Genomic DNA, 13204 nt, shown 5'->3' with positions numbered 1-13204 from the left:
CTATGTATTTGTGTGACTATGTGTTTGAGATGCTGTGCTATGGGAAGGAGCAGAATTGTGACATTGTCTTTGATGGGGAGTTAATATACCCCCTTGTTTCTTTGGTGTATGGCATAGCCTTCCCCACTGATGCTGTCTGGCCTGTTGCCCTGTTAGATAGATATTGTAAGGTTGTATTTGTTTTTGCATGTTGGCAACTTTGGTTTAAGGATGTTAAGAATGTGAACCTTGGGTAAACTGCTGACCGTTGGGGTTAGCAGGATGTCAAAGGATCCATTACACATCTGGGTTTTATGGTTATATTGTTGTTTGTAGAAGATATTTAGTGATGCACCCCTTTTTAGGAGTGTGGAAGTCATAAAAGTGAAACATAGAGGTAAAGGTCTTGAGGTTATCAGATGTGTATTAGAGAGAACAACATGCTATATAAGCAGTTCAAGTTTTGTCATTCAGTGAGAGACTTGGTGTACCCTGCACCAGATCTGCCCTTTGTGCACAAAGTGTTGACTTGTTGGTCTGATTTGTACACGTTTTCATCATCTTGTACTGAGAAATCATCTTTTCAGATATTGACAAAAAAACAAAACGAAATCAAACATATCAAATGTATATATTTCAAAAATACAATCACCAGTTACTAAACAATTTAGCAGGGATTTGATGTGATAGGATTTCTGCAACTTTTTAGATTGGTTCACCTCCACTTAATATAGCTGCTGTGTTGAAAGCATTTTGTAGAATACACATTACATTAAAATAATAAATACACAGAGTGAATAGTATTGAGTAATACGCAAAATGTTTATTGAAACATTACAGTGTAAAAAGAATTCGACGGTTGGCTCATATTTTATGAACTCTGTCAAATGGCTTCATTTGGAGGCAATCGCTTATTCAGCAGACTCACCCTGAAAAAAAAGACAAGAGAAATGAAATTATGGTTTAAAATGTTACTGGAAATTTTCACTTAACTTCAAATGGGTGTTCAAAGACTGTCATTCTACAAGTGGTTGTATACATGTGCCACTACAAGCCATTCTACATGCCATGTAGAATGTGAATGTCAATTTGTCAACACCATATATACGGACCAAATACTCCTGATCCCAAATAAAATGTATTGCCCATCTTTAAACTTTTGTAAGATATTATTGCATTTTTAATTATTACCTTTCCAACATCACGGCTCTTGGCTCTCATCTTGTTGACCTGGGACTCAGCAATGTCAGCGCGCTCCTGAGCTTCCTCCAGCTCATGCTGAACTTTCCTAAACCTGGACAAGTGACTGTTGGCCTGCTCCTCCTGTGAATAGATTTAAATTTACATTAACTTATTTACAAAACAGTTAATGGTATTATTGTGTGCGTGTGTGTGTGTGCGCGTGTGTGTGTGTGTGTGTGTGTGTGTGTGTGTGTGTGTGTGTGCCTGTGTGTGTGCCTGTGTGTGTGCGTGTGTGTGTGTGCGTGTGTGTGTGTGTGTGTGTGTGTGTGTGTGTGTGTGTGTGTGTGTTTTTAGTAAAATTAATTACCTCGTAGGTCAGCTCCTTCACTCTCCTCTCATATTTGCGGACTCCTTTAACAGCATCAGCTCCACGTCCCTGCTCAGCTTCAACTTCAGATTCCAGCTCACGCACCTGATGGGATAATAGATGATTTATAAAAATTATCAAAAATATGTCACTGCAGAAAATACAGCTGAATTTATTCACCCATTGGAAGACTGATTTACGTCACAGAACAAGCATCTATACTATATACAGTTCATACCCTGGACTCCAGTTTCTGGAGCTGCTTCTTGCCACCCTTCATGGCGAGGTTCTCAGCCTCATCCAGACGATGCTGCAGGTCCTTGACTGTGACCTCCAGGTTCTTCTTCATCCTCTCCAGGTGAGCACTGGTATCCTGCTCCTTCTTCAGCTCCTCAGCCATCATGGCAGCCTGAAATTATAATTGGTCTTTAATTACACTTTCATCTGAAAAAACCTTCACAGCACTTGTTGAACACATAAATGAAGACCACATTAAGCATTTCTTGAGATGTAAACTCACATCAGTGATGGCCTTTTTGGCCTTCTCCTCAGCATTTTTCTTGCTTCCTGAATAGAATCATCCACTTCACTCTGAACTTGCACAAGGTCAGCCTCCATCTTCTTCTTGGTGTTCAGAAGACTGGTTTTCTGAATGTTTAAGACAAGTCATGTTTAATATAATGTATATAATGTATTTTCAAGAACACTAATTTATTCTGAATGAATGGAAAGAAACCTGAGAGTGAAGCAGTCCGACACGCTCACTAGCATCAACCAACTCCTGCTCAGCCACTTTGCGTCCTCTCTCTGTCTGCTCCAGAGCGGCTCTCAGCTCCTCAATCTCAGCAATCATCAGGCCATTTCTGCGCTCCACCATGACAACCTGCTCCTTCATGTCTTCCTGTCCTCTGACAGCATCATCAAGGTGCAGTTGGGCATCTTGATAAGGATGAAAAAAGAAAGGAGTTAACTGTCTTTCCTCTGCAACATTTTTTTCATTTAGCAATAAAATATTGCTCACCTTGAGCTGTCCCTGGACATTCCTCAGTTGTTTCTGTGCTTCAGCAGCCTGCCTGTTGGCATGGCTCAGCTGAATCTCCATCTCATTCAGGTCTCCCTCCATCTTCTTCTTGACTCTCAGGGCATCATTTCTGCTCCTGACCTCTGAGTCAAGATTGCTCTGCATGGAGTCAATCACCCTCTGGCTGTTCCTCTTGATCTGCTCCATCTCCTCATCCTTCTCTGCCAGCTTCCTGTCAACCTCACCCTTGACCTGGTTGAGCTCAAGCTGAACACGGAGAATCTTGGACTCCTCATGCTCCAGTGTGCCCTGAGATTATTTTAAACATACATGTTAATAAAACTTGCTTGAAAGGATAGTTAAATACATGAAGTAGACATGAACTAAATTGATTTAACAGAAAATACAGTTCAATAATTTTGATCTGTATTACTTCAGCTTCCTCCAGCGCTGACTGAATTTCAGACTTCTCAGTCTCCACAGTCTTCTTGGATTTCTCCAGCTCATGGATGCTCTTTCCAGTCTCACCAATCTGTTCAGTCAGGTCTGAGATCTCCTCTACAGAGGAAATATAAAGTTCACAATTGTTAGACACCTCACAGCTGGTAATAAATTATTATTTGCATTAAACGTAGATAACAGTTGACATACGCTGCAGGTTCTTGTTCTCTCTCTTCATGGTCTCCAGGTGACCCAGAGCCTCCTCATAAGAGTTCTTCATCTTGAACAGTTCAGTGCTGAGAGAGCGAGCCTCCTTCTGGGCTCCTTCCAGCTCTGCCTGGCCCTCCTCATACTTCTGTTTCCATTCTGCAAGGACCTAGATTTGTATAGGTTAATTAAATGATTGGTTACTACTTCAGGTATCTGTTCTTCAGATAAAGTTGGTTTTGATTTCCAGTTGAAATATTTACCTTATCAAAGTTCTTCTGCTTCTTGTCAAGGTTGGCAGCCAGACTATTTGCTCTCTCCACATCAATCATGAGGTCCTCCACCTCACCCTGCAGCCTCTGCTTGGTCTTCTCCAAAGAGGCACACTTAGAGTTGACAGCCTCAATGGATTCCTCAGCGTCCTGCAGGCGTTGGGCAAGCTTTTTCCTGCAGTGAAGAAGAATTTGCTTGGTTTAGTTGGGTAAATAAATTGCTGAAAAACTGATTTATTGATAAAAAAGTTGAAATGATTCATGTACTTAGCCTCCTCCAGCTCCTCAGTGCGCTGGATAGCATCAGTCTCATATTTGGTTCTCCACTGAGCCACCTCACTGTTGGCCTTGGACATTCCTCGCTGCAGCTCAGCCTTGGCCTCCTGCTCCTCCTCAAACTGCTCTCTGAGCAGGTCACAGTCACGGCGGGCTGACTGAACACCATGGGCCAGGGCATTCTTGGCCTGTTGAACGTGACAAAACATTTTAACTTACCAATGAAGCAGAAAAATATTGTGTCAATAAGTACTTCATCAAGTTGAAACATGTCATGTTATTTAGTTGTTGGGGTATCATATTATATATTTCTTGGTATCTTCCACAAGATGCTTGTTTAATCGTTATTTAATTGATGTTATTTTTATGGAGAAAACAGTGTTTGTAATACCTTGACTTCCTCCTCAATGTGTCTCTTGAGCTCATCAATCTGTTGAGTGAAGGCCTGCTTGCCCCTAGTCAGTTGGGAAACAAGAGCTTCTTTCTCCTCAATCTGGCGAGAAAATTCACCTGTAATAACCACATATGTATTAATTCCAGATTTTTTTAACATCAACCACAGACCAGTTTTTTATTAAAAGTGACTCACCATTCTCTGTCTGCAGTCTTGCCTTCTGTCCATTAATGTCATTCAACTGGCGAACATTCTCATCATTTTTGGCTTTGAGTTCACTCAGCTGGTCCTCAAGAGTTCTGCACATTTTCTCCAAGTTGCCCTATGAAAAAGAAGATATATATTTAGAATACATACTGAATTGTCAGTAGTGACTTAAGCACAGGGGTGAGTCGCTCTACACTCTTATTTCTTCTAACAATTGTTGTATATGTGCTTTTATATCTGTTACTTATAAACAAGCCACTAACCTTAGCTTTGGCGACAGCCTCCATGTTGCTGGAGAGGTCATCAATCTCCATCTTGTACTCGCTCTTCTCCTTCTCCAGCTTCTGCTTGACACGCTGGAGGTTGTCAATCTGCTCTCCCAGCTCTGCAACACTGTCAGCCTGCTTCTTGCGAAGAGCTGCTGCAGTAGCTTCATGCTGCAGGGTTGACTCTTCAAGGTCACGACGAAGCTTCTGGAACTCAGCCTCACGTTTCTTGTTCATCTCAATCTGAGCGGCTGTTGCTCCACCAGCTTCCTCAAGCCTCTCACTGATCTCCTCCAGCTCCCTGGAGAGGTCAGCCCTCTGCTTCTCAACCTTAGCCCGAGCAGCCCTCTCAGCTTCAATCTCTTCCTCCAGCTCCTCAATGCGAGCCTACATTTGAAGGTAGTAACATCAGGAATGCTTGTTGACTAGAGCATTTTGTTTTTGATCCACTCAGTTTACAATACATGTAAAATAATGTTACCTGGAGTTCCTTGATCTTCTTCTGAAGCTGAGCACCCAGGGACTGTTCATCCTCAATCTTGCTGAGGAGCTGGCTTATCTCAAAGTCTTTCCTAGTTGGGGAGACCAAGAAAGCTTTCACTGTCATAGTTTATACTGTTGTTGTAGTGTAATGTGTGAGATGCTGAAAAGAGAATTGGTAAGCTAAAACAAAGAAAAACCTACTTCTTGATTTTCTCATCAGATTGCTGCTTCTCATTCTCCAGATCCATGATGGATTCCTGGGCCAGTTTCAGATCTCCCTCAAGCTTCCTCTTGGCTCTCTCAAGGTCCATGCGGAGCTTCTTCTCTTGCTCCAGTGATCCCTCAAGCTAGGACATAGCACTTGTCAATTATAACTGAACAATAAAACATCACGAAAGAGGCGCAAAGCAATTGTTTACTTACATCGTCCACTTGCTGTTCCAGCTTTGTCTTGGCCTTGGTCAGAGTGTTGACTTTGTCTTCCTCTGCCTGGAGATCATCCAGTGTTTGCTGGTGGGCCTCTTGGAGTGCCTTCTTCTCCTTGGTTAACTTGGCAATAGACTCATCTTGAGATGCCATCTCCTCTGTGAGGTTTTTCACCTGAAAATTGTATGAAAGGCACATTTTAATGTCAACCATATATCTAAAAAATGAATGTACATATATTTAAGTTTCAACTTAAATGAACTGAACCTTGTTCTCTTTGGCATGTTTCTCCTTCTCCACTTTAGCCAAGGTGAGCTCCAAGTCATCAATGTCCTTCTTCAGCTCAGAGCATTCATCCTCCAGCTTCCTCTTCTTGGCAGTCAGCTCAGCATTGATTTCCTCTTCAACCTCCAGTCTCTCAGTTGTCTCTTTGAGTTTGGCCTCAAGCTGGATCTTGCTCTTAATGAGCCCTTCACACCTTTCCTCAGCATCTGATAGGTTCTCAACTTCCTATAGTTTGAGCATATATGTGGTATTATTAGTATTAAGACACACACAGAACATCTGACTGAAAAGGATCCAACTGTATAGTTTTTTTTTTCAATTGACCCAATATCACTTATATTTCTGTTCTCTACTCACAGCTGCTACTTGCAGTTGCAGGTCATTCTTCTCCTGCAGCAGGGAAACCATCTTCTCCTCCAGTTCCTTCTTCTTGGCCAGGGCAGTAGCCAGGTCTGATTGCATCTTCTCATAATTCTCCTTCATCTGTTGGAGCTCCTTCTTAGTCTCAGCACTCTTCAAAAGAGGCTTGATCTTGAAGTATAGGTTCATCCATGGCCAATTTTTCACATTCATGAATGAACGGATATTGTACTGGATGCTGAAGATGGATTCCCTGGAAAAAATAATCACAGATATTGTGTAATTACTTCCTCAATGGGATTTCATTGAAATGCTGACCCTAACTATTTAGGAAAAATATTTATATAATTGGACAGTACAGTCCAGAGTATTATTTGAAAATCCTACCTCCTCTCCATCATCTTAACAAACTCCTTCCTCATGAGGTATCCTCTGCAGAGAGCCTGAGTCATGGTCACCAATGTAGCCAGTTTTTCATCTCTCATCTCCTCTAGGGCACCCAGCAGACCAGCTTTGAAGAACACCTGTGTTTTTTCATTAAAATGAATGAAAGTAAGTAATTGAAGCAAACATGCATACTAGAGTACACTAGTGATGAAGTTGTGAGAATGAACCTTTGTGTGCCCGAACTTGTACTGAGTGTGGTCCACATCAATGGAGCCCAGCAGCTTCTCTGAAGCTTTCTTGTTGTCAATGAACTGTCCCTCAGGGATGACACTGGCATTCAAAACTTTGTATCTGCAAGAGATAGTGTTGTTATTTATATCTGCCTCACTTCTGTCTTGTTTACCATTACTTTGATACGTATACTGAAATTATAGTATAAATTATACTTAAATTACGACTGTCTGACAATGAATACTGTACATACCTCTGCTTGAAGTCACCATAGAGGATTCTGCTGGGGAAGCCCTTTCTGCAGATTCTGATGCCTTCCAGCACACCGTTACACCTCAGCTGGTGGATGACCAAGAAGTTCTCCATAAGACCTGAAAGTTGCAATTTATATGATTTGAAATATGTCTTTGTATCAGTGTGTAATATATAACGGAAAAGCCAGGAATGTGCGCTTTTTAACTGGGGTCTTTGTTTCATTGGGAATCAGGCAACGCACAAAGTGAGGATGAGTGCTCCTCAAGTTGGTCATCAGCTTGCCCAAGTTCTCCTGTGGATCAGCATCATGAGTTGATAGGTCAAACATTATTTTTGTTTGAATATGAGATTTGTACTTGTTATACAAAAGTATGAAGTAATACATACTCTGAAAAGAGCAGATACAGTCTGGAAGGAACCACCCTTCTTCTTACCACCCTTCTTGCCGCTGCCAGAAGCCTCTGTTTTGTAAAACATTGAATCTTATTAATGAGACTGAATAAATGATAGTGTTATAATTGCTTAAGTTTTATTTTTTGTTGAAAATGGCTATCATCATCTTGCTATGGCCTGAACCAAGTGGAAAGGACACAGTATCTTAACTATAACTTCAAATAGTGCACCTGATGTAACATCGTAACCTGCACTTATTCATCAGATGCTTATAGCTTACTAAAAAGAGATATTTCAACCGTGCTGCTCACTGTCTTATGCCATTAACAGAGAAATCCTTAGATTACAAAGGTGTTTAGTAGGATGATGCATAACATATGTAGTGGATATTGGAGTTTCTGATTGCTCTACTCACTATTGTGAGTAGTTACCAGCCATTACCAGGCCTGAAGCAAGTCTTACCTATAACTACAAATGTACTACAACTTGTACAACTGTACAACAAACTGCACAATCACCTGCTCAAAGCATACAATAAATGCTTCTTTATCCATGTTCCTCTGTATGTGGTAACATTATCAGTGGAAAATAAATTAAAATATAGGGCATTTTTCATACAACAGATAACTGTCTGCAGTATAAATGCAGTATTCTAGAAGAATAGTCCACACCATCTGCACTGGATATTAGCGTTTATGATTACTCTGCTCACTCTTATTTCTTACCGTCAGCGCCAGCATGAGCTGCATAAAGGAAGGAAAGTAGTTTGTTTGAAGACTTCTGGTAGAGCTGAACAACTGAGTTGTTCAGGGGGTCCTTGTTCTTGTCCAGCCAGCCACTGATATTGTAGTCCACTGTACCAGCATAGTGCACCAGGGAGAAGTGAGCCTCAGCCTTGCCCTTTGCTGGTTTTGGCTTCTCAAAGGCCTTGGTTTTGCCAAGATGCTGATCATGTAGCTTGTTCTTGAAAGTTGTGTCAGACGCCTTGGGAAACATGCACTCCTCTTCAAGGATGGAGAAGATGCCCATTGGCTGAGAAGAATTTACACTTCATGTTAAAACTTAAACTGTCGAAGCAACCATTTGCACATGAAAAAATGAGTCTCGTTTAACTGAATGGCTACCTACCTTCTCAATAAGCTCAATGCAGGCAGCCAAGTCCATACCGAAGTCAATGAATTCCCACTGAATGCCTTCTTTCTTGTACTCCTCTTGCTCCAGGACAAACATGTGGTGGTTGAAAAACTGTTGCAGTTTCTCATTGGTGAAGTTGATGCAGAGTTGCTCCAAGCTGTTGAACTGTAATTACAGGAAGATCTTTAATTTCATTGCAATATTGTGTTAAACTTTCAAATTGCTCTGATATTTTTTCAAACTTACATCAAAGATCTCAAATCCAGCAATATCCAACACTCCAATGAAGAATGATCTCGCCTGCTTTGTGTCCAGCATCTCATTGATACGGATGACCATCCACAAGAACATTTTCTCATAGACAGACTTGCACAGAGCCATAACGGAATTGTTGACCTAGAAATTGGGATTTTAGCATTGAAAAGTCCCCAGAGTAACACATTATTTTATATTAAATATTTCTGGAATTACATTTTCTCTTCATTACCTGTGGAACGGTCTGCCCCTTGGTCACCATTTCATTTCCGACCTTGACTCTTGGGTAGCACAGAGCTTTCAGCATATCAGCTGAGTTCAGGCCCAAAAGGTAAGCAATTTTATCAGCGTCTGATGGAAAGAAAGACAATGAGTGCTTGGACTTGAATAGTATTTCCACATCAGAAAACTTAGATGAGAGCAATATGATGTTGATAATTACCCTCAGTGCCATCTGGTTCAGCCTGCTCCTCACGCTACTTCTGCTTGAATTTCATGTTGCCATGATGAATCACAGCTCCAGTGAGCTTGTAGATGTTTATCTTCTCCTCAGCAGTGAAGCCCAAGATGTCAATAGCGGTCTGCAATGTAAATGAAGTAAAGTTATTGGTATTTGACATATTTTCCTCAGTATACTAAGTACCTGCATTTGTCATCTTACATCTGTTGCAATGAACTCCTCCACATCATCAATGCTTTCGACAGTGATTTCACCCTGACTGATCAATGGGAAGTCATAGGGGTTGGTGCTGATCAAAAGAGCCTCTAGAAGAGCAAACACAAAAAATGTTTTTATACTGTCTGTAGTATTGTTACAATTTTAAGTTCAAGACATCTTTTAACATACCCAGAAGCTCAGGCTTGTGCCCTGTCATCAGCTGATAGAAGATATGGTAGCTCCTCTCAGCAGACAACTGGAAAGTCACACGAGACTTCTCCAGCAGATCTAAGAGCAATACATTCAATTGGAGAATTTAAAAACATGGAATACAAGTGTAATACATTTCCACACATAATGTACATACTCCGAAAAACAAACAAACGCACATGCAAAATGTAGCTTCATTTGATGATAGTCATTATAAGCCCTATGTGTTATAGTGCTATAGTAGTTAAGTGCTGTTAGGAAGGCAGTTACCGTGTGATTGTATGTATCACTTGCAAGCTGCCCACTCATATATAGTACCTTGGTCACAGCTACACTACATGCAAAAGCTTTAACATAACATTAGAATTTGTCTTCTTTAAACTTAAAATCAAATCTCTGGTTATGCAAACCTTACCATGTCTTATTTTATTTATCAGCTTCCCCATTCCGAACCAAATACTGAAACAAAGCCTTTTCTGAATGTGTAAACACAAGGTTGTTCCTTCAGGGAAATGTGACCATTCTCATATATCTATACTAAAACTCAAAAGATTCTCACATGTTTTTGCACAGATATTGTTAAATTTAAATATTATTGAATTACTCTGTGGTTGGAACTCACATGTTTCAATATCAGCTGAAGACAGCTTTCCAGAGGAACCAAAGTGGATTCTGATGAATTTACCCTAGAGACACAGATTATAGAAATAAGATAAGTTTTGTATAATTTGGGAACAAAAAAACTAAACAAAACCAAAAAATATATATATTTCCTGTATTACTCACAAAACGAGAGGAGTTGTCATTCCTCACAGTCTTGGCATTACCATAGGCCTCGAGCAGAGGGTTGGCTGCAACAATTTGGTCCTCAAGGGAGCCCTGCAAGAGAAGATTTGAGTTACATAAAGTTAATCTCCAAAACATACAATATAAATAACAAACTGTCAAATTCTTCATAAGATATTTTACCTGCATTTTACCAGGTGATGGTTCAGCTTTCTTTGCTCCAATAGCTGCAATTGTTGCAAAGTACTGGATGACACGCTTGGTGTTGACAGTCTTTCCTGCACCAGATTCTCCACTAGCGTAGAAGGGATACATTGTCAAGACTCAGCTTCTTTATCCTAAAGTTTACTGAGATTTAGTATGACAGTTTGTGTAATACTCACATAATCAGGACAGACTGGTTCTCACGATCTGAAATTCAAACATACACTCGTCATCTTAGGTAAATTTAAAAAGCTGCTGCAATAAACTTATGTTTAAGATAAAGTCTCTCAGTTCTTATTTAGAAACTTTAATAATAATGTTGACCTTACCAGTGAGCATGAACTGATAGGCATTGTCAGAGATGGAGAAGATGTGGGGTGGTGCCTCAATCCTCTTCTTGCCTCTGTATGCTCCTACACATGTGGCATCATACACAGGAAGCCACTTGTAGGGATTCACGACAACGCAGAACAACCCAGAGTAAGTCTGTAAAAGTAGAAAATAAAAAATACTTGAATGCTTGTAGACCTAAAGGATATTTACATGTATACCCGTTCAATCAAATGAAAAACTTACGTAGATCATCCATGATGCATAACGCTCTTTGAGGTTATACAGCACAGATGGCTCATTAAGGTGGGTCATCATGGCCATGTCCTCCATCTTATCAAACTTTGGGGGGTTCCTTGGATGGATGTCATCCTCTTTTACAGTGACCATCTGAGTAGGAAATATATTTCAAAGAAATTGTTTTACAAAGATATTTTGTATTTTGTAAAGATATTTGTATTTTGTATATAGTTTTATCATTCAGATAACATCCATTTTCACAGTTAGCATCTGATGAAATGGATGGACAACTATTTATTCACTTAGCTTACCTCCTTCAGTAATTGCTTTACTAAGCTATCTTTTCAATTAAATCTTCATAAAAAAAGGTCTTAGATCCAAGTAGATTGGGATGTTTTGGTTAAAAAAGTAAAATTTTAATTTCAAATTGTGTAATTACTGTATAATTGTATAATTAATCACATACCTTTCCCCCGTCTGTCTCAACTGTGGCTTTGCCACCCTCTTTCTTCACAAGTTTACCCTTGACATACATCTCCTCAGCATCAACCACAAAGAAGGCTGATTTGGCATCAAATGGAGCAGTCTGGGCCTCAATTCTCTCCTTTTCCGGTTTTCTGAGGAAAATGGCCGCAGCGCCATACTGCTCCATCTCCGCGTCTGTGCTCATGGTTGCACTTTAATGGAGACTGAAAACATGATAGAGTTAAACATAAATTGAGCGTTTGAAACAGAACCTGTACTCATTTCCATTATTTTGTGTTTACAATGAAGACTTTACCTCAACTGAAGAGACAGAAATTCCTTGGTATCCTGTGTATGTCAAGATTCTATAAAACAAAGTTTTAGGTAGTGTAAGTCTTTCAGTGTTTTGTAGTTTTATCCAAGATTAAACCAATAATTTAACATAAAAATCCTAATATAAAAGTAAGTTAAGTATATGAAAAGTGAAATGCTGAAGCACACATATTCATTAAAAGTGATACCATATAAAGATGTGATAGAGACATGATATAGGGATAGCTGACTGCACTCACCTGTCTGAGATGCCTATCAGTTTGAGCTGATGTTCGGAGTTGCTGTTTTTATATATATGAGGAGTCTGCCTCCTCAGCATAAGTGCCCATCTCAATTTGGTCAGGAATGCTTGACACCTTGGTGCTTGATAGTGATATGCTCAGTGCATATGAATTGATAAGCATGTTTCATTTTCTACATATATAATTAACATTTTACAAAGCTGTATTAAAAATACAAATATATTTTAGTTCTTTATTCCATTAAGAAACAAATACAATATAACACCATCAATATTTAGGGATATTTGATTTGATTTAATGAATATTCTCATTATGTATGACAAATTACACCAAGTACAGAGTGTAATTAAATATACTAAAAAAATAAGATATTGTCACATATCTTAATTTATGTTATATTTATATCACATTGTTTATATGTAACTCAAATTCCTGTATTCTGAAACAATTACTTCTAAATACCTCTGAAACAATCTTCAAAATAAATATGATATTATATTATGATATGATATTAAATTCATAATTGAAATAGTACTGTCAGTAACCAATTACATTATTATTAGTTTGATATGCTTTGGAACTTGTCTGTGCTTATGAATACTAAATACACCAATAATGTCCACAGCATACCCAATGGTAAATTGCAAAAGTGCACTGCATCGTTTGTGGATTATTTATTCCAATAAATCTAGAAAGTGTAATGAATTCAAGTTGACACAGTTTATGGTAGGCATCTGTCTCCTGTTGATTTTGATATTACAGCCAGTAATGAGTTTTCAATTTGGAGAAGCATCGAAATGTCACTGGTGTACAGTTACAGGATATACAAATCTCAGATATCTGAAATAAAAATCAGGCTCATGGTCTTTCCATTAACACTGGACAAGTGCTATGTGTCTCCTGGGAACAGACTTT

At 39.4% G+C, this 13204-nt stretch overlaps 1 pseudogene; it reads right to left on the bottom strand.

The window, feature by feature from the left end:
- Positions 1–782: 782 nt before the first annotated feature.
- On the bottom strand, positions 783–11919 carry LOC130185258 (myosin heavy chain, fast skeletal muscle-like; annotated as a pseudogene).
- Positions 11920–13204: the final 1285 nt, after the last annotated feature.

Source organism: Seriola aureovittata, chromosome 17, assembly GCF_021018895.1.
Source record: "Seriola aureovittata isolate HTS-2021-v1 ecotype China chromosome 17, ASM2101889v1, whole genome shotgun sequence".
Lineage (NCBI taxonomy): Eukaryota > Metazoa > Chordata > Actinopteri > Carangiformes > Carangidae > Seriola > Seriola aureovittata.
Note: the sequence above shows the minus strand (reverse complement) of the source record. Positions and strands in the feature narration are given on the sequence as shown.